The sequence below is a fragment of the Rhinopithecus bieti genome, unplaced genomic scaffold, assembly GCF_001698545.2.
Source record: "Rhinopithecus bieti isolate Rb0 unplaced genomic scaffold, ASM169854v2 scaffold_28121, whole genome shotgun sequence".
Classification (NCBI taxonomy): domain Eukaryota; kingdom Metazoa; phylum Chordata; class Mammalia; order Primates; family Cercopithecidae; genus Rhinopithecus; species Rhinopithecus bieti.
In genome coordinates, this window is record NW_016813094.1 from 773,956 (window position 1) to 796,452 (window position 22,497).

At 35.7% G+C, this 22,497-nt stretch overlaps 1 long non-coding RNA gene across 1 annotated transcript in view; it reads left to right on the forward strand.

Moving 5' to 3' along the window:
• Positions 1-22,497, forward strand: part of LOC108512397 (uncharacterized) — a 63,675-nt gene that overhangs the window by 14,827 nt on the left and 26,351 nt on the right. The window contains exon 2 of the long non-coding RNA XR_001880591.1: positions 20,107-20,143. This is a non-coding gene — a long non-coding RNA (uncharacterized LOC108512397). The remainder of the gene's footprint in view (positions 1-20,106; positions 20,144-22,497) is intronic.

A 22,497-nucleotide genomic window follows, 5' to 3' on the forward strand; every position in this document is an offset into this window, starting at 1 on the left:
TTTATTTATTTATTTATTTATTTATTTATTTATTTATTTATTATTGTTTTGAGGTGGAGTCTCACTTTGTTGCCCAGGCTGGACTGCAGTGGCATGATCTTGGCTCACTATAACCTCTGTCTCCCAGGTTCAATCGATTCTCTAGCCTCAGTCTCCTGAGTAGCTGAGATTACAGGCATGTGCCACAAGCCTGGCTATTTTTTTTTTTTTTTGTATTTTTAGTAGAAAAGAGGTTTCACCATGTTGGCCAGGCTGGTCTTGAATTCCTGACCTCAAGTGATGTGCCCACCTTGGCCTCCCAAAGTGCTGGGATTACGGGCGTGAGTCACCATGCCTGGCCCATGCTGTTGCTTTGAAGTCACTTTACAGAACACAGACCCACGTGGGAAAGAGTTGGCATCCTTCAGCAATGTCCTCTCTTCTTAAAGATCCACAGGACTTATTCTTGGCTTTCTCTCTGTCTCTCTCTCTCTCTTTCTTTCTTTCTTTCGTGGCCTTTGGGGCCTGCATGTACATCTGGGGTTGTGATTTAGCATGTGGGAAGAAGTCCGGGAGAACTTTTGGAAACAACACCAGGAGTTTTATCTTTTCAGTGACATTTTATCAAACTATGTGTCAATGTATTTGAGGCACTCAGAGCCAAAGGGTTGTGCTCTTACTTAAAGTCCTCCCCTCCTACTTCTTAGGTAAATAAATAAGAACTTCCTGCTCTCCTCCTTTCTCTCTCAGACTTTCCTTCTCCTGGCCTCTGCATTGATTCTATAAACAATCTTTGCCCCCTTCACTTTTGGAAAGAGGGTAGGGTCAGTCCTGGCTAAGACATGCCCTGGGAAGGTGACTGCCAGAGAATGTTGTTAACCTGCCAGCTTCTTGTCTTTGGGGGAGATTCAATGCCAGGCCCACAGCTGGTTTGAAGGGACATTTTCATAGTTTTCTTTTTTGTCACTGGGGTGTATCTGCCTCTCATATTTCCCTAATACACTTTTCAACTTAGAAAAGATAAAAAAAAAGGAAGAGAATAATAATAGAAAAAAGCACTGGACCCCTGTTGGGTCACATGGCCATGTCTGCATTCACCATTGTGGCTCGGGGATCCTATGATTGGAGAAACTGAACAGAAACACTCTCCCCTGCCCTTATCAGTGATTCAAGGTTGGAGAGGTAGAAAAACCATTTCCCCAAATTGGAGCCTGCTATTTAATGCAGGTTAAACAATGGTTATTAATCAGAAAATCACAATTGATCGAATTGGTTATCAGATTTTTTTTGTGTGTCCTAAAAGCAGTGACCAAACATTGACTTACTATATCAGAGATACTTCAAATGTAGGATATTGTAAATAAGTATCAAAATGGTGCAGTGGAGGAAGTGGGCATCTCAGACTTTTGCACCGAAGAGCTCTGTTGCCTTCGGTCAATCACTTAAATGACCTACCTCTGGGTCTCTGTCTGTGAAGTGAGCATAAATGACTTCATTATAGTTTTGTTTTAAGGACTGGAAAGGAGAAAACATGTCTGCATATTGCCTCTGGTGTCTAGTACACAGTAATCACTTAGATGGTGGTGGCCAGTGTTGTTATTTGTTGCTGCTGCAGAATTTTGCAGTGGAAGTACTTTTTGGGGGCTTTCTTGTAGCAATGCACATTCCATCTGAACACTCTGCCAAGGATCTAAAAGTTCTTCATCCCAGCTGGTAGCACAAAGGCAAATGTTTCACAATATACAAAATACACATTTCTTTTGTTTCTATTCTCTTCCCATCTAGGTTACTACTTTCTGCTTTCTTTCCCCCTCCCTATTCTTTCACTTCTTAAGTTGATTTTCCCTATCTGTCTTCCATCTCTGACTGCCCAGTGCTGACTCTCTGCCCACCCAGGCACTTGGATGCTTCTTCAAACTTGTGGGCTCAGTTCCTCAGAGAATGTGAGGCCCATTAAGCTTCTAATGGCATGACCAGATCACTAATAACAAAGCTTCAATCCTGACACCGATTCCTCTGGGATGAGAGGAGAAAATGCTTAATTATATGGAAAAGAGTTGTATACTAAACTTGACCATTTGCTCCTACAAATCGCACTGGCAGATTGCTATAGGTTGAGTTCACAGCAAATAGTTTTAAACAGGAGAGGTGTATTTGTATTCTGTGCAATAAAGTCTCTGTGAAATGGGGGGTGGATTCAAGATCCAAATTTTTCAGTCACATGTGTGTCTGTGGTGATGTTGGTGGGGGAGGGGATGACAGACCAAATTCCACTGTGCCTTTCACATTTGGATGGTATTAGCATGTTTTAAAGCATCTTCCTTTTTAATAAGCATTATGTGTTCTGGAAATGCCAACTCATATCAAAATACAATTAGCAAAATAATCTTCTCTTCATAAAGATAATGCATTTTAAATTTAATATACACATTTTGCTACTTGCATCATGCTATCCATTTTATTTTCTGGTTATACACATTGGTAGACCAGGTCAATAGATGAACAGAAACTCAATATAAATAGCATCCACTTGAGATATCATACATAGTGGTACAACAAAATATACCTTCTCTTTAGCTTTGAACTTCACCATAATTTCACCTTATCAACAAATACATCCTACTCTCAGTTTCAGAATGCACTTAGCTCTAGCTTACTCTTCAATATTTTCTTGACTTAATATGTTGTTTTTTGTTCTTAGTTCCTTTTTCTGTGTATTGGCAATTTTATGATTATTTTCAATAAGTTAATCCTCCTTAATAAAAGCCATTTATTTAATTCTCTTAGCAGAGTAACTTGTTAAGTACTTTTTTGGTGATGGTGATGTTGGTATAAAAATACCCCACATTATATAATTGAGAGTGTTTGACAGTGATTTATGCATTTGTAACACCTTAAGACTTTGCCATTAGCAAGTGCCATCCATGTCAAAACATAAAAAGGTAATTACTTTGTGGAAAGAGATGTTACCCAAGTAATTCCTGAGAAGTGTATGTTACTTCCAGTAGAAATGAAATTTCATGTCATGGCCAATGAGAGCATTTCTTGCAGTCATCAATGCATAATCTTAATCTTAATGAGGTTCCAATCACATTTGCCTGTCATAGGCTTTTAAACATCTCCTAGGTCTGTTACTTGGTTCCATTAATTAGTATGTATATTTTCAGGAGCCTAAAATAGATATCATATTAAGCAAAAGATTTTGAGATCTGTTCTTGACATCCTGTTTGGTTTTTACACTATTCATAGGCAAGACCAGCTTCAGCATTAGTTAAAAAGCCTTCCTTATTCTGATAAGACAGAGAACATATGTTATAGGCATTCAGCCACTCTACAAGAGAGCCGTATTAAGATTTTCTTTTTTTCTTTTATTTTTTTTTTAGGTTTTACTAGGAATGAAAAGAGAATTATCTTAGAGATCCACAATGTACATTCTGGGTATTTTGGAGAGGAACTGGAGAGGTGTGGAAAGACTGCTACTGACATTGATGAATTCTATCAGTTATCTGGGCGATGGGTTGCAATTAAAAGCCAGCTTTATAATCTCTAAAGACAGCATTATGCTAATTCTACTAGAAAAGTTAATAGCTATTTTGTGGGCAGTGATGGTCGAAGAGTATGTTTCTATTTGATTTTGCAGGAAAGATACCTTGGAAATTAAAAACAGTTCACCTTGAACAGCTCAGACTTTAAAAGTCTGACTCTGAGCCTTTATGTTCCAATGACATATTTCACTTTTAAATTTGGCTAAGCATAAAGCAGATGAGTGACAAATATGTGGTGGAAACATGTCACTATAGGTCATGTCTCAACGGTGTTTTTCAAAAGCTAGTAAATGTAATATCCCTTTGTACAGTTTCTGAAGCATTCAAGTGACAATAATAACTTACACAGTTCATCTGAGTCTTGTAACATGTTGCAGATATTAAAATGAGCTTATCTTTATTTAAAACAAAAGTGTTTTGAGACATGCTTTCAAATGGCTGTCAAATATTAACTTTGTACTTTTTATTTCAATAGTTACAAATAGCACTCTAAATAATCCATGGCTCTCAGTACTGTATTAGCATCTTCTATCAAGGTTTTATGCAAATATCTAGTTAATGAAAGAACAATTATTGTAACAATGTTGAAGGAATATTATTTGGTGATAGTGATAACTCTTACAAAAGTAGTTTTATTTGAAACATGATACACAATGAGGTTCCAGAATACGTAACTTACAAATAGCAATAGTTTCAGGATCCTGGATATTTACTTCTCTATACTGGGAAATTTTAATTCTATACATCATAGTTGTATTTTCCACAATCAACACTATGAGGAAATGTATATAAGTAAGATCAACAAAAAAAGTAAACATAACTTCCAACATAGGTCAAATTTGTATTCTTCTTAGAGTAAACATTTTTTATTATCTTGATTTATAGATTTAGATCATGAAATTTAAAAAGTTATATTGGAATATTAAAATCTATTAGAGGGGCTGAATTCAGAAATACAGTTAATGAAATAAATAAGATGAAAGTGCTTCATAAACTTAAGTGCTGAATAAACACCAAAAGCTGTAAATAGCTCAAATCATCCTCCTAGCTCAGGGATACTTCTATTGAAACAGACCAGTAAAAACTGAGCATTCTGTGACTATAATTACTACAATATTTTCTTCTTATCCTGAAAATTTAAATAAAATCAACTATTTGGATCGACTCCTTTCCAGCCCATGATATCTAGCCATTTCAGCAATCATCTGAGAACCCTATCTGGAATTCCATCAGAAATAATGCTCTGTAAAGCAATTCTAGGGACAAAATTCAAAATACTCAAGTTTAGATGATTAAAGGCAAGATTTTGTTCTCTGGTTCAAAGATTAGTTGTACATATAGTTTGCATTTCAAATGACTACAATATGAATGATATTGTGATAATGGCAGCCTTGAATGGAGTTGCTAATTACATAAACTCATTTTAGAGGATCCAAATACCTCTTATTCCTGGGTCTCATCTGGCCTGAATAAAGATAGCTTATGATGTAGCATTAGTTACCCTAGGAATAATCAATATTTTAATACATTTTAAAACATTAAAAATGTTCAAGTGACTCTTTTGGAGGAGTAAGTTAGCATAAACATTTTTATTGTTGACTGCTGTTTGAGTCCTTGTGCTCAGGGTGTTAAACAAAATGTTCTGTTACTGGGGAAAACTGAACAGAATAAAGATAAAAGGCTTTAATATAGGGAGTATCCAATTTAAGCATAGGTTAAGTTGGTTTACTGGAACTTGGAGACTGTTCTCTAATAAAAGTTAATGCTCTGAATATTAAGAGAATAAAGCTGGTACACGCACATACACACACACACACGCACACACACCCTATCCCAATTTTCCCTGTAGTTGAGTATATACAATGGGGGGAAAAAAGAGAAGAAAAAGTCTCTGTGTACCTTAAATCCTGGCACTGAGAAGTACTGGTATATTTAGAAGCGGCCATCAGTTTTATGAGGACTGAGAGGGAAATTTTAAATTCCTTGAAGGGCTTAAAATATACTGTATGGTTTTTCTTCTTGATTTGTCTTGTTAATACTACTAATATTGTGTTTCATCAGCCATGCCTTTTGTTTTGTTTTGTTTTTGTTTTTTGTTTCTTGAGACAGAGTGAGACTCTGTTGCCCAGGCTGGAGTGCAATGGTGTGATCTTGGCTTACTGCCACCTCCGCTTCTCCGGTTCAGGGGATTCTCCTGTCTCAGCCTCCCAGGTAGCTGGGATTACAAGCGCCTGCCGCCACACTGATAATTTTTGTATTTTTAATGGAGACGGGGTTTCACCATGTTGGCCAGGTTGTTCTAGAATTCCTGACCTCGGATGATCCGCCCGCCTCGGCCTCCCAACCTGCTGGGATTACAGGCATGAGTCACCGAGCCTGGCCCATTTTTGGTTTCAAGTGAAAGTTTTTGAGTTTAGGAGATTGATAATGCAGTTGATACTAAGAGGAAAAGAAACGTTTTGTTAGGCAAGAGGCAGCACCAAGAGAAAGGAAAAACTAAAGGAATTTACAGAGAAGTGTATCTCTGGATAAAACAAAGACTTACTATATTGGAATTAACACAATTATGGGCAATACGTAACAAACAAACAGAAACCAGCACGTAAATAAAGGAAGCTGTGCCTGTGCGTACGTTTCTCAGATGAAATATGGGGTCATCCATTCTCATATCCAACCACCAGGTGGGGCCAAAGCCCCAGCACAGAGGGGTGGAAGATGGCAATAATCAGCATGGAATAGTGGTTACCTAGAAGAGTTTAAGTTTTTTTTTTTTCTCTTGAAAGAATATGAGATTGATGAGCCAGTATTTATGATTGTTTTTTCATGTCTAACTGACTCTCTTTGTTCATATTTTAAAACATTGGGATCTGAAAATGGAAGTGGATATTAGCTGTATGATGAAGGAATACAAATTATAAAAGATACCTAATACTTTCCATTATCATTAAGATTTCAAGACCTCAAAGAAGATAAAAACGTTATCGCATCATTGCTTTTCATATTTGAAATGATTTTAGCATTGATAACCAATGTCTGAGAAAAATGGCCCATCACCATACATCCTTCCTGCAAAAGATTTCATGTACAGCTACTTGTAATTAAAAACAAAGTGTTAAAACAAGCAGTTTACAGTATAACTAACGTATTGTAGATCACTTTAAAACATTTTGGGGTGCACCCAAATAGCACTGATTATATAAAAAGGATTTTGCACTTTACTAATAGTAAATAGTTGTGTGTTTTTTCAAATTCAAAAGTAGTATAGGAAGTTAACGCCATCTATTTTTTAGGATATAGTGCGATGCTATCATTTTTGATATTAAGCACTATGATTAGTCCAAAATAGTTTTCTTTAGAAGTGATCTGCTCAAATACGTGTTAACATTACCATGTAAATGATGAGTAGTTAAGTTTGTTATTAGTAAATGGCAATCCTACCATTGCACATACATAACACTTTTCCTGCAATCTTATCTATTTTAAATGTATTATTTAACGTAATTATATAAAGACAAATTTAATCTTAATGTGTCAGAAAGTATTATCATCTTGCAAGCAGTCCTCCAAGGTTAATAATATCTGGGGATATAAAGTGTTTTCGACTGTAAGATTAGTCTTCTTATTTGAAAAAGGCTTTAAATTTCATTTCAAAGGAGATTTCACGCCCCATGAAATTTAAACTATGACATTTAGAAAACATTCACTTTATTATAATGCACTGAAAAATTATAGTGCAAATGCTTCTTGTTCCTATCCATCAAAACTGTTGTTAGAAATGTAAAGGGTGCTTTCTTAGGTAAAAATTATGTGATATGCTGGGGAAAAAAATGAATGCCTCCAACTGTTCATCCTGAAGTCAGGTAATTACTGCTTCAATTATGTTATTGAATGCTTTGAAATTAGGTCCTACGGTAGGTTTCAGTAGAGTTTATGTTGAGATAACCTTTTGTTCATTGAATTTTCTGTTTATCCAAATGTTGTATGAAGGGTTCCACAGACCTTAAAAGTAAGTTTTGAGGAAATCTTTTTAAAGTACTCTTGATATTTCTCCTGGGCCACAAACTAATGGGGAGATCATAAGGTGTAAAACTGTAGTACTTTTAAATACTAATGCAGAGACTTCATTTGTTATCACATAGCGGTTTTAGATATTCTGGCTCGAGCTCAACTTTATTTGTGTCTTCTTTTCAAAACAGACTAGTTTTGAACCATATCAAAAAATTAAGAAATTCAGATTCCTACAAAATTTAATGCATGATGATAATACTTTTATTCTTGTGTTTTAGATCATGTTTATCATAACCCCAACTTATACTTTAATGTTTATTTTGCTTTCTTAAAAATCAGAAGCTGACTTAATCCATGAAAATTTCTAAGAAGATCCTAAGAAATACAAACCACACTCTGAGTAGCAATGGTCCTTAGCAGAAACTCAACGAATGTTAGTTGAATGAGTACATTGGTATGTCAATATGTGACAGAAATTATGTGAATTATACCTACTATAGTGTCAAACAATAATGACTAAAATCACATTCTGACAAAGAATATGTGTGCTTATATTTCACATCTGTAAAAATCTCATTATATTAGATAAGACCGGCTCATTTAAAAATAGATATAAACAAATAAAACAAAAGGTGAAGTATACACTTTCTGGTCTAAGCTCAAAAGAGTTGGAAATAAATCATAGGAGAAGGATAAGAGATCAAAACATCATCTTTATTCCTTTTTTTGTTTTTGTTTTTGTTTTTTGAGACAGAGGCTGGCTCTGTCACCCAAGCTGGGGTGCAGTGGTGAGATCTCAGCTCACTGCAACCTCTGCCTCACGGGTTCGAGGGATTCTCCCACCTCAGCCTGTAGCTGGGACTACATGTACATGCTACCATGCCTGGCTAATTTTTAATTTTTAGTGGAGATGGAGTTTCACCATGTTGGCTGGGCTGCTTTTGACCTAGTGACCTCAAGTCATCCACCTGCCTCCCAAAGTGCTGGGATTACAGGCGTGAGCCATGGAGCCCAGCCATCTTTATTACTTTTGAAGCCCATTGGTTAATGATGAAAAGTGTTTGCTAATCTCTGCACTCCACACTGGCCTATTCATATTATCAGGAAAAGTTGGCTAACAATAAGCCCCATGCCCTGCACCTATGAGCCTACAAATAAAAGCTCCCTTGGTGCTGAACAAATCAGAGGAGAAAATAAGTCTTTGAGAAGTAGCCACAATTAGATTATTCTTGTGCAGTTTCGTAGCCCAGATTTACATCAACTGTGTTGTGCAAAAATTCTGGATTGGAGCCATGAAGTTATTTTGAAAAAAATCCCAGACTTGTAGTTTCACTAGGTTCTGGGGAAGCAAATGGGAATCCGATCTGAAAGATGTCATTCTTTTAGTCTAGGTATCAAAAATTCCCCACAAAGAATTACTTTCAACCAAAATAAACAGCGTTGGTCAAACACACAAACACACACACACACACACGTACAATGAGAGAATTGGCAGGAAAAAAGGAAAGCCAAAGTAGGTCCCAAAATAATATATTAGAATTATGAGACACTGATTAGAAAATAGTTTTATGCTTAAAGAAATAAAAGTGTATATATATATCTATATATATATACGTATGAAGAGAAAATAATAATATAAAACTTGAAGCAGATTTGAAAAGGTAGGATATATACCTTTTAGAATTAAATATTATGATAACATTTATTGAAAACTCAATACGTGGATTTAAACACTACATACAGATGTAGATAGAATTAGATAGAAGAAACATCAGAAGAAATTACCCAGAGCACACTTCACAGAGAGACACGTTAAGTGGTGTGGGAGGTTTGACTGGTTCATAATTAGAAGAAGAAAGAGTGAATGCTATCTCATGGCTAGTGACTTTCCAGAACTGGTAAATCACCAATCCACAGACTCAAGAAGCTCAATGGATCTCAGAAAGTATGAGCAAAGACAGCTACATTTAGACACATTATAATGAAACTGAAGAGCACCAAAGGAAAAAAAATCTTAGCAGTCACCCGAGGTAGGAAAAAACTATATCACCTCCAAGGATTTCTAACTAGATCGATGGCTATCTTGTCATCAGCGATAATGATAACTAGAAAACAGTGGGTTGAAATTTTAGTATACTGAAGAAAAAAAATCTTGCAATCCATTAATTCACAGCCAAAAAAATTTTTAAGAATAAAAATGTTTTCAGATAAAAAAAAAACCTGACAGGTTTTCAATCAGTAGATACTTGCTACAGGAAACAGAATGAAGGTATGTGTTCTACAAAGCAGTAATGAAAAATCAAAGTGGGCCCATATTTGGGTAAATCAGAATGATTATTGACTATAAATATAAATCATAGTAATAATATTATGGTGGATTACATTGATAAAAATTAAAACTTATGACAGCAATAATATATAGGTTGGAGTGGGAATAAGTGGAGATAAAGTCGAGTCCTTGTTTTTTCCAGGAAGAGACAAATTGTTTATTGATTCATATTGGAAAAATAAACATGCACATGATAATTTATAAGTAAATTAGTAAAAGGAATAAACAGACTGTGTAACTTCCAAACTATTGGAGGAAAAACAGAAAGATGAAACATATTCATTAATCCAAAAGAAAGAAAAAAAGGATCAAAAGAGCAACATACAAAAAGCAGAACAATTAGCTCACAGTAAGATGGTAGATGGTAAACTTAAATCCAAATACATTGGTAAAGATGCTAAAGGTAAATTATCTACTTGGCTCAATTTAGAAAGATTGTTAAGTGAAACCATCTGAATGAAAAGTACTATGAAAGACACATCTAATTGATAAAGCTGTGTGAAAGGCTATATATAAATATAAGAGTTAAAAGCAAAAGAGTAGAAAAGACAACCATACAAATAATATCCAAATGAAACCTGGTGTATTTATTTGTATATCACACAAAATAGAATTTAAGGTCCATAGTACTACTCAGGATAAAAATGGCCATTGTATAGTACTGACAATTTCAATTTCTCCGGAACATAAAATTATTGTAAATTTGGACATATCTACAAACTTAGTTTCAAAATACATCAAGCAAATGTAGTCAGAAACAGTGGAAATTAACAAATTGACAATCGTAGTAGAATTTAACAATTATTTCTCATTAATTGATAAAAGGCAGGCAGAACCAGTAAAACAAATATAGATTTATAAGATGGAATTAACAAATCTGATCTAAGAGACACATACAGAACATCATATCACATAACTATAGAATGCACCTTCTTTTCAGAAACACAGAGAACATTTATAAAAGTTGTCTATACAAAACTTGACCGTACTGCCAGTTTCCACACATTTAAAAAGATTGCTATCCTGACAACTGGAGGATAAACCTATAATTCAGTGATCAATCAAAATACAATATAATATTTCCATTCTTTGGAATTAAAAGCTCAAAATAATCTATGTTCAAAGGATAAATCATGATGGATTCAAAATATTCTGAAAAATTATACTGCAAATACTATTATGTCAAACTATTGGAAAAAAGCCAAAACATTGCTTATTTAGAAAAGAACTCTAGGTACCGGGCGCCGTCACGCCTATAATCCCAGCACTTTGGGAGGCCAAGGTGGGCAGATCACTAGATCAAGAGATCAAGACCATCGTGGCCAACATAGTGAAATCCCGTCTCTACTAAAAATACAAAGCTTAGCTGGGAATGGTGGCGCGCACCTGTAATCCCAGCTACTTGGGAAGCTGAGGCAGGAGAATCACTTGAACGTGGGAGGCGGAGGTAGCAGTGAGCCGAGATCACGCCACTGAACTCCAGCCTGACGACAGAGCGAGACTCCGTCTCAAAAAAAAAAAGTTTAAAATTAATCAAATGATCAATTTCATTGTTATTTAAAATCCAAAGCAATTCCGAACAAAAGAACATAACAGAAGTTTAGATAAAAGATTAAATAAATGTTATAGAAATAAGGACATACTAAAAATTTTGAACAAAGCCAAAAGGTTGTACTTTGAAAAGATTACAAAATGAACAAAATTTGATTGATGGTACTATTGATAACATTGATCAAGATGATAAAATAGAAGGCACAAATAACTGGTGCCAGAAATGAAAAGGAAGCCTAATTTTAGATGTTATAGATGTTTTTAAAAGATAATGTAAAGATTTTATGAACTTTTAAGTCAACACATTTGAAAATGTAGATAAAGTGGACAAAGTCTTAGGAAAGATGTAGCTTTGCATATCAAAGAAAAGAGGAGCCTGAATTAGTACTTAAATGTCTTCCCGTGGAGAAAATTCCAGACTTTATGAAGTTTAGTGTGCTATTACTAAGAAAAAGATAAAAAATGACAAAATACAAGAAATATGATAAACTATAAAATAAGACACTTAGAAAGTATTTCCCATGCTTGCAGATGGTATGATCAGATTGCTGTGAAGTTCCAGGGCCTTGGGCTGTAAAGAAGCAGATGCTTGCTGTCGAAATCATGACCATCTCACCCAAGCATGAACATCTCCATTCTCTGCATCTTAATCTTCAATCTTTTTTTTTCTTTTCTTTTTCTTTTCTTTTTTAAAATTTTAATCACAGCAATAAAGAACGAAATGCCAGGCCATATGCATATGGGCACATTCGCCTTTCTTTGAACTTTTACAAGACACAAAAGATGAAAAAAATAATGACGTGTCATACTTAGCATTCAAGTCTGGTAATGTGTGGACATTTGGACTACAAAAGGAATAAAATCAGCAGATTAGAAAGAACGTTGGCTCTTTCTAATCTTTGACTTTTAAAACTGCATGAATGATCATGGTGAATCATTTTTATTTTTAGCATGTCTGCCTTCAACAAGTTTGATCATATGAAGAAAAGAAAATGTGACTTCTTTGGAACTGAAATACATATATATTGGACACCTTTCTACAGGTCTTGCTTTTTAAATTACACAGAAATTTCTATGGGCGGCCATCAACTTTCAATTTCCTTTTTCTTACTTTGAACTTGAACATAACAGCTTAAATGTTACCTGACCCTGTTTCACAATGGCATAGTATGATGATTTTATATTAATTCACATTAATAAAAAATGATAAAAATAATAATTCCCCTACTAGTGGCTAACATTTACTCAGTTGCTTATCATGAATCCAGCACAGTCCTAAGCACTTTCATCACACCTAACATTTATTATTATGTTTCAATAACTTTACATGAATTATAGAAGTTTAGTCACTTGTCCATGGTTATGAAGTTACGAAATGGCAAGACTCGGATTCAAACCCAAGAAGTCTGAATCTAAGACAGTGGTTCTCAATCTAGTTGAGGGCTTATTAAAACACAACTCACTGGGCCCACCCTTAGTAGGTCTGAGGTGGGGCCAGAGAATTTGCATTTCTGCCAGGTTTTTGAGTGAAGCTGATGCTACTTGTCTGTGGCACCACTTAGAGAACCATTGCTGGAGGACCCATGCTGGAAGGTACTGTGCTGTCTTCCTCCCTGTAGCATCACACTTAATCCTGCTGACAACTCTGAGATATGTACTATAATGATCTCTGTTTCTAGATAAGGAAATTGAGAATGAGAAAGGGTAAGTGCATAACTGAAGGGTCAAACAGCTAGTAAATAGTAGAATCAGAACGTAAACCCATGACTATCTGACTGTATTTTTTTTAAGTGTGTTTAAGTGCACAGGTGTACGTGTGTGTTTAGCTTAAAAATAATTTAATGTAGATTTTAAATTCTAATTAAAATCCAACATTGTGGAACCATTATTCTCTGTAGAGCCCTATCCAATGGTTTCTTAGAACATGATTTAAAAACCATTGCAGAGACCAGGCTTGGTGGCTCATGCCTGTGATCCCAGCACTTTGGGAGGCCGAGGCAGGTGGATTGCCTGAGGTCCGGAGTTCAAGACCAGCCTGGGGGAAACCCCATCTCTACTAAAAATACAAAAACTAACCAGGCATGGTGGTACGCGCCTGTAGTCCCAGCTACTCGGGGAGGCTGGGGCAAGAGAATCGCTTGAACCCGGGAACCTGAGGTTGCAGTGAGCCAAGACTGGGCCACTGCGCTTTAGCCTGGGCAACAGAGTGAGACTGTCTCAAAAACAAACAAACAAACAAACAAAACAATGAAAACCACTGCAGAGCCCAAACTTTTGACCATGATTTCTACTGTAAGTTAAAATAACCCAGACCCATCTATGAATTTTTAGGAATCACTTAGAAAAAATAAATCGCAACTTTTGCTTTGTTTTCTTTGAATTCTGGATATATATACTGAGCATTTTCTGGGATATTGTTCATTTTGAATAATCCCTTATTGAAATAAAATGTTTTTTATTCAAAATTAATAAATAATATACAGTGGCATGGGAAAGTTTTCTCTCAAAATTATACGTTTTTATAGTTTAACAATTCAGGTGAGTTTACTAAACTAAGTGAATTAAATTTCAAAATTCACAGTGGGGAAAAGAACATCATGAAATTGCAGACTGTGTGGATCCTATAAATGTAAATTATTGCATATTTATTTCTCACTGAACATTTGAACCCTAGTTCCTATTTTTTTCTTATATTCCAAAGGGACTCATTCACAGGGATCAAAGATTTTTATACTGACCATTGCTCTTACCTATTCTTCAATTTTTTAAAGTACAGCATTACTTTTAGATCAAAGCCTTCTTTTGGGTGGTCTTCCTGCTTAAGAGGCAGAGACAGTATGGTGGAGAATTTTAAAATCCAAGGAATGTCTCATTTGAACAAGTGTGGCTATTACAGGGATTTTAGTAGGAGATGGAAAAGCCGTGTCTTAGAGTTTATGGTTGCAATGTTTTTCTTGGTATTTTGAGAAGTCAGGAAATAACTTTGCCATTAATAGTAAATTGTGTGCTTAAACATATTAATTCATATTTCCAGAACTTCTTTTTTTTTAAGTACAGCTGAAAAGTAGGCTATCTTCCCTTAGCTGTTAGAGCACAGAAGGCTTTACACATTAAACCCTGGGTTAGCTTGGGGCTGGGGCAAGGTGCTTACCTGGCTACTTTCATTTTCTTCTCTCTTTGAGCTATCTTTAGAAATAAGCTCATTGCAGGGAGAAACAAACATTACACTAAGCTGTTATTGATATTTCAGTGCTATTTAAAGTATTCAGAAAAAAATTAAAAATAAATCAGATTTTTTTTCTTATGAGTAATTTTAGAAGGGTTCTGCTTTTATTAACTGACTCAGTAGACCTACAAACTCAATTCTAAATTATGTAATTAAAAATTATAAACATTGAGAGCATTATAATTAACCTGATGAATTCTCAAGTCTAGATAAATTCACATTATTTGTTCTGGATGGTAAGGGGACTGGAGACTCCTTGCTGAGATATTTCTTTCAGCTCTGTGGAAAAACACAGCCCTTCACCTTTCCCCTTACCTAGTGTCAAGAAGACGGTTTTACCTAGGACAGAAAAGTGTCGCATTAGTAGGGACCTCAGATGATTCTTACAGAAGAAAGAAACTTCATTCTGTCCTGAATTTTCCAAGAAAAGATGACAGGTCAGAGTAGGAATACACATTCCTTGGCCTGAACAATTCTCAGTCTGACTTTCCCTGAATATTTTTTTTTCCTGTAAAATATTTCTTGGCCGGGCGCGGTCGCTCAAGCCTGTAATCGTAGCACTTTGGGAGGCCGAGACGGGCGGATCACGAGGTCAGGAGATCGAGACCATCCTGGCTAACACGGTGAAACCCCGTCTCTACTAAAAAATACAAAAAACTAGCCGGGCGAGGTGGCGGCGCCTGTAGTCCCAGCTACTCGGGAGGCTGAGGCAGGAGAATGGCGTGAACCCGGGAGGCGGAGCTTGCAGTGAGCTGAGATCAAGCTACTGCACTCCAGCCTGGGCAACAGAGCGAGACTCCGTCTAGAAAGAAAATAATAATAAATAAATATATATATATTTCTTGAACTATTAAAAAACTCTCTTGGTGTCTCTACCAAGGTAAATGTTCTCAGTAGGGATAACCACGAACGGATAAAATGGCCAATAGCTACCTTCCCTTTAGTGACCTCATAGACTGTCCTTGGAATTTCTTCCCTCATTTCTGAGTTCATGCAGCCTTTGCTTTGACTGCATCTCTAGCTTAATAACAAAGCTGGTGCTCATTTTGTAGGCAAACAATCATTTTCTTACTTTTGGCTCGTTATTGAGGTTTCTTTCTTTTCTAAACACTTTGTGTTTATCGCTATTGTCATATGCCTTCAGTTTTTATTTGGTCTCACTATTGACATTTATTCTTTTCAATCTTTCTTTATAGATTAATCCTTTCAGTTCTATTGACCTTTTTGTTATTCACTCTCATATTAAACACTGATTCCAAAAATATAACCTCAGTGCTTTTTTGTAGCATAATATACATCTGAGAAGATTAAATATATTTCTGTGCACTTTATGAAACAAGGAACTCTCGGGTGACTCTCCTATTAGTCTTCATGCATTAATTGGGTGCCAGTAAATGTGATACAATGTATGTGGATTACCAAACACACTCGAATCTATGGGAAGTGTGTAGTTATTTGGTTACATCATCTGTCCTTTCGTATAACTGTAAACACCTTGATGGCAGGAACTATGTCAATTTTCTTCTTTGTACAGTAACATATTTTGAAATGGGATTTTTCTGTTTGTACGGTAACACGTATTTTGAAATGGGAATGAAAGACTGCATTTTGAGTTGAAATTGGTAGTTTATGGCATAATGGCTTAAAACAAAATTTCAATATTTCTAAAAGTCAGTTTCTAGAGTTATTTTAACAGTCAGCGAACAGAAATGTTTGAGTTGAAATAATTGAACCACCTGAACCATCCCTGATTTTACTATAGGGAAAAATAGTCAGTCTTTTAAAATTATTTATTTATTTACTTTTAGAGATGGGTTCTCACCACTATACCATATTTGATCAAAAAGTATGCAGGTTGACATCTGCACCTGTTGAAATATCTCAGGCCAAAAATTAAAAGAACTCAAAGTTCAGGCCAACCAGCAAGATCCTTTTCTAAAAGAAGTCTTCTCTTCTCATCATGCCAATACATAGAAATAGTCCTGTACTTTGGGCTTTAAACATATTTATTGTTCTTTTTTCTTTTTTAAAGAAATGGGATATTGCTCTGTTGTCCAGGCTGGAGTGCAGTGGTGTGATCATAGCTCACTGCAGTCTCAAACGAAATAGCTGAGATTATAGGTATAAGCCACAGTGCCCAACTAAAAAAATCAGTTTTAGACTAAAAGAAATGTAGATGTCAACTAGAATGTGTTAATATTTTTGAAATTTTATCGGATTGTATTAGTCAGCCCAGGCTGCCATAAACAAACATCACAGACTAGGTAGCTTTAACGAGAGAATTTTTTTTTCTAGCAGTTATGGAGGCTACAAGTTCATGATCACTGTGCTGTCAAATTCAGTTTTTGGTGAGGGCTTTTTTCCTGATCTGCCTTCTTGCTTTGTTTTCACATGGCTTTACCTATGTGAGTGCATAGAGAAAAGGTGTCTCGTGTCCTCCTCTTCATATAGGGAGACGAATCCTTTTATATCAGGGCCATACTTTTATGACATCGTTTAACCTTCTAAAGACCCTATTTCCAAACACAGTGACTTGAGGTTTAGGGAATTAACATATGAATGTTGTCTGGGGGGAGGCAATGAGCAAATCTTTCCATAACAGGTGTATTTTTAACTTAAAGCAATACTCATTACTTAGAGTGCTTCAAGGGGTCTCCACTGGAAATACAATAAGGAATGATAAAGACTTCAGTAAAGTAGACTTTCAAAATCACCATGCTTAAAGAGTACTGAAGAAAAATAGTCTTAAAAGTCAGACTTTCACTTATAAGGATTAGGCTCTTGAGATAAAAAGCCTCTCTGATTTGCAGGTGTGTTCTATAAACTTCAAGAACCAGAATCTAGAGGAATCCAAGCTGTAAGATGTGTGTAGGAATGGATGTGAAAGCAGTTTTTCAGATTGAAATGAGGTAAAGGTCTAACCATTTGGTTCAAAGGGAAAAGATGGAGAAGGGGAGGAAGATTGAAAACAGGTGTTTTTGAGTGGGCTGTGGCCCTAGACTCTCCTGAAATTGAATCTCTAGTGCAGTAGAGAATATTTGTTCCCCTAATAACTTGGATGATCCTTGAGCAGAAAAGACTCATATTATAGTTTCTGCCTAGAACCCTGGGAATAGTTGTTCTTCCAAAATTTTCTGAGCCATTGTAGAAATTGAGATTTTTTTTCCTTCTCTAGTATACATTATGTGGTATTTCATGCTTGCAGTTCAAGTTAATTGTAAAATGAAAAAATTCTAAATAAACGAATGTCTTAAATATACTGGAGAAAGTCTAGAATATGGCAAGTCTTCCTAATTTCAGCAGTTTTCTCGTGCCATCAGAAATGCTGTATTTTAGCCCCTCACCCCCTACTTTTGTTTTTTTGTTTTTTGTTTTTTTTAGACAAGACTGCTAATTTCCTGGTAACAGTTACTAGGGATAAAAGCAAAGGTAGTAAACTGTCTTTCTAGAATGATTTTGGAAACCTTGAACACTTTAACATGGTAAAGTTGTCACAGTGACTCTCTAATGCTAAATACATAAAGAATCAGAAAATGCTTTTATTTCCTAGAACCAGAGAGATGGTAAGGTAATTCAATCACTCTTATAAATTGTATTCAGAAACATCATGTTTTGTAGCCATAATCTGACAAAATGGAATCTACAGAAAATGCCTTCTGAGTAATGTTCGTAAACTATTAAAAAGAATGAAGTAAATCCATGACTCATGGAATACAGAATTATTTTTTCTGAGATCTGGAATCGACCTGTGCTATCATACGCAGACTTTTCCTATATGTATATTATTCATAACTTGGATCTATGGTTTTAAGATTTTTTTAAGTTTTGAAAGATCAAAAGAGGTTAAATATCATTGCTCTGCAGTGGATTCTGCAGACCCTTAGGGGAATAAGTGTTAGGAAATAACTGAAAAATGTTGATCAGAAACAAGTTACCCTAACTTCGTAAAAATTGTGCTCTCCTGTCTCTCATAAATACCAGAAAGGGTTTTGTATGTTGAGCCTTTTATTATGTGTTGTCAATGATACTTTTAAGTGATAATGTCAGTTGGTAATTTCTGCTACACTCTTTAACTTAGAATAGTTGGATTTCAGATTTAAAAACGTTTCTGTGGAGATAGGAAATGACAATCTTTATTGAAGCTTTTAAAATGAGGCAAAATAATTACATCAGCTTTGAATTCACCTAATAGTATTACTTTTTGGGTAAAAAATCCTCAAAATGAGACCATCATGGTAACTAAAACTATTATGAGGTCTGAGGTGGAATTTCTATATTCAGAATTTCTTAATACTCTTTCAGTGACATCTTAAGGAACTTTGCACACATTGGATATTTTCTGTGTGGACCTTTGGGCTCTAGACTCATGGTAAGCATGGAAGAGGGCCAACACATTTTCCTTTATAGGGCAGCATCAGGAGTGCATATTTGTTGCAACATTTGTTCTGTCTTGCCAACTCTGCTGTGTGTGTCAACCATGCTGATCACACAACAATTTAGGTTTTTGGCAGATTTTCCTGCCATTTGTGTTGGGGTAAAGGTAACATTCTGTGTAAAAAGACTGTGTAGACTAATATGTCTGAGGACCTCGAAGGCAATCCCAGGACAGTTTAGATGTTGAGATGCAGTAATGAAATCTTGGTAAGCACAACATGTTCACTACAAATAGTAGTTGTCATCAGCATGGCTCACTAGAGCTGTGGTTCAATTTCTTTTCCCTTATATGCAGTTAAGCGGAGGCTCTGAACTATCCTATAATGAAGAAATACATTACACGTGCCATGCATCTTGACATGTTATCAGGGTTTTACTGTTAAACATGAGTGAATACTGAAAACATTCTATTGGTAAGATGATGGTAATTGCAGATGGGGAAAATGAAATTAAATCTACCTGAATTTTCAGGTTAGTAATGAGTCAAGGGAAGGAAGTATCCATGAGCATGCTTTTCAAAGAAGTGGCTAAATAATTTAGTAGGAGACTTAAATTCTTGGATTATGCTTTTCAATTTGTTGGATTCTAATGACACAGAGAAAAGCATATTGTAACATTTTATGCTTGAGCACAATAAAAGAATGATATTTAAGAAACAATCATAGTGTAGTCTTGCCTTCTTGAATGAAAATGAAAAGAAAACAACTTCCTTTAATAAATCTAAATAACATATAATGATAATGTTAATATCAGCAAAATGATAGCATCTATTATGTACCAGGTGCTGGCTAACCATTTTACCTGTATTAACTCATTTAATCCTTCCAACAATACTATGAAGTTGGTATTGCTATTGTCCCCACTTTACAGATGAGTAACTTGCCCAAGTCACATAACTGGGAAAGGGTTGATCTAGGATTCCAATCCATACAGCTTACCACAGGAGCTCCTTGCTTGCCTAGTATACTACACTGACACTGAAGTAATAATAAAGGTAACATTTATCTTATACCTTTTTTTTTTTTAAACTACAGGTACTGCTAACTCAACCCTCACAACAACCCTAATGAGGTAGGTACTATTACTCTTCACATTTCTCAGAGGAAGACTGAGACTCAGAGAGGTTAAGTGACTTGTTAACATCATAAATGATGGAGCTGTGATCTGTACTCAGAAAATTTAGTTGTAAAATCTGTTATTAACTATTCTGCTATTTACCTGTCTAATGTTTTCAAAGTAGGCAATTAGTGTAGCTATGACCTAGAATCATAATAATTGAAATTGAGTGGTTTGTTAAGGTTACTTCATTTAGAATTTTATGGCACTTAAATGCTTCAACCAATGAGAAAAACTTATGTTATGCCAGCAGAAATGCTTATTACACAGGAATAGGTAGATGGATACTAACTTTGCTGTGGAATTTCTGGGTTGGCCCTTTGGAATAATAGACTTTACTAGATTATCAACATTTTTCCTTTCTATTGTTTAATGTAGATATATCCATGATCTGCATTTACTGGGAATTAAAATTATGAAATGAGTAGGACACACTACAGTAGCGTGGTTGTGAGTACAAACCCTAGGGCCCAATTGTCTGGGTTTGAATCGTCCACTGACTCCTTGCATGAACTTGAGCAAGGTACCTATCTACCATATCTCACTTTACTCATCAATGAAATGGTTTGTTGGACCAATTTTGCATTGCTTTAAAGAAATACCTGAAGCTGAATAATTTATAGAGAAAAATGATTTATGGTTATGCAGGCTGTGTAAGCATGGCTCCAGCATCTGCTTCTGGTGAGGACGTTAGGGAGCTTAACAAACATGGCAGAAGTTGAAAGTGGAACAGGCAGGTCACATGGTGAGAACAGGAACAACAGAAAGAGAAAGGGAAGGTTCCAGATTCTTTTCAACAGTCAAATCTCTCTTGAACTAACTGAGCGGGAATTCACTTATCATCGAGGGGATGGTTCTAAGCCATGCATGAGGGATTCACCCCTTGACCCAATCACCTCCCACCAGAACCCACTCCAACATTGGGAATCATATTTCACCATGAGATTTGGAGGGGACACACATTCAAATCATGTCAAACGGGGATCATGCTAACCCCTATATAATAAGTGTGAGGACTGAATGGATTGTTCTGTGTAAAACGTTCAGAAAAGTGCCTTCTATATTGTAAGCATTGCATACATCTGGTAGTACTAACTGTCCAACTCACCAAGCATGATCACACCTCATGGTCTTTGCATGTGCTTTACTTTCTACCTGGCCTGCTCTTTTCCCCAGATGACTGCATGCCCCATTCGGTTTCCTTTTGGTCTTTGTTCAGATGTTATCTTTGGTGTAGGTCTTCTGTGGCCACCCTTTCCCAGCCTCTCTATATTCTTTATCCTCTTTTCTTACTTTATTCTCCAGCCAAGTCATGTGCCCTAGCAAAACTAGTTTAATTGTTTTCCTTATTATTTATGGGTCTCCTTATATTCCTCCCTATCATTTATTTTGCTGGTTTATGTTTATGTTTTCTGGCTGCTACTTTGTGTTTTACTGATTTAACCTGTTTACACTCTGTCTCTCCTCACTAGAATGTAAGCTCTATGAGAACAGAGATTTCTTTCTGATTTCTCTGGGCTGTGTTGCTAATACCTGGATGAGCCCTGGCACAGAATGGGGGCTTAATTAACATGTGTTCTATGCATGCATACATGCACGCATGCATGGGTGACTGAATATTTCCTCTCAGTGCTAGGGGTTATCACACATCAGGTGTTATGTGATGTGTTTGGTTTTGTATTCAAAGGAACGCAGACACTTGTGTTTTCAGAGAACTATAAAATCTGCTGTCAGCCTTGGTGTGAAATAGAAAACGATGCTGTTTCTTCCAGAATGGAGCTGTGAGCTAGGGCATGTGATTTGGATGGGAAAGCACAGGACAGATTCCCGGCTTCTCTTGCTGCCACCTTTGTATTCAGTAGAAACACAAATTACTTTTTACTAAAGGAATCAACTGAGATATTAACATTAATGTAATTAATTGAAATGCTTTTGTAAAATAAACTAAAAGTTGGTTAGTAAACATCAGTCTCTATCATCTATCTAGCTATCATCTCTTTCTAATCAGTATGTGCATAGCATATGTAGGGTTCATTTATTCATTTATTCTGATAAGGTTGATATTTATTTGACAACTTGAAATTTTTATGTAAACCTTTTGTATTTACATAAAATAATATAAAGGATAATATTAACAGAGATCACTGTATTTGAAATAGATAGAAATTGGATTTTTAAATATAAGGAAATGAAGGAAATGTTTGCCACTGGGAAGCAGAGTTGCCTTTCTGCTGTTTTAATTTAAATTTGCCTCATTAGGGCCTGGTTTTGAAATTTTTGCATTAACTCTATTTTGAATCACCATGGAA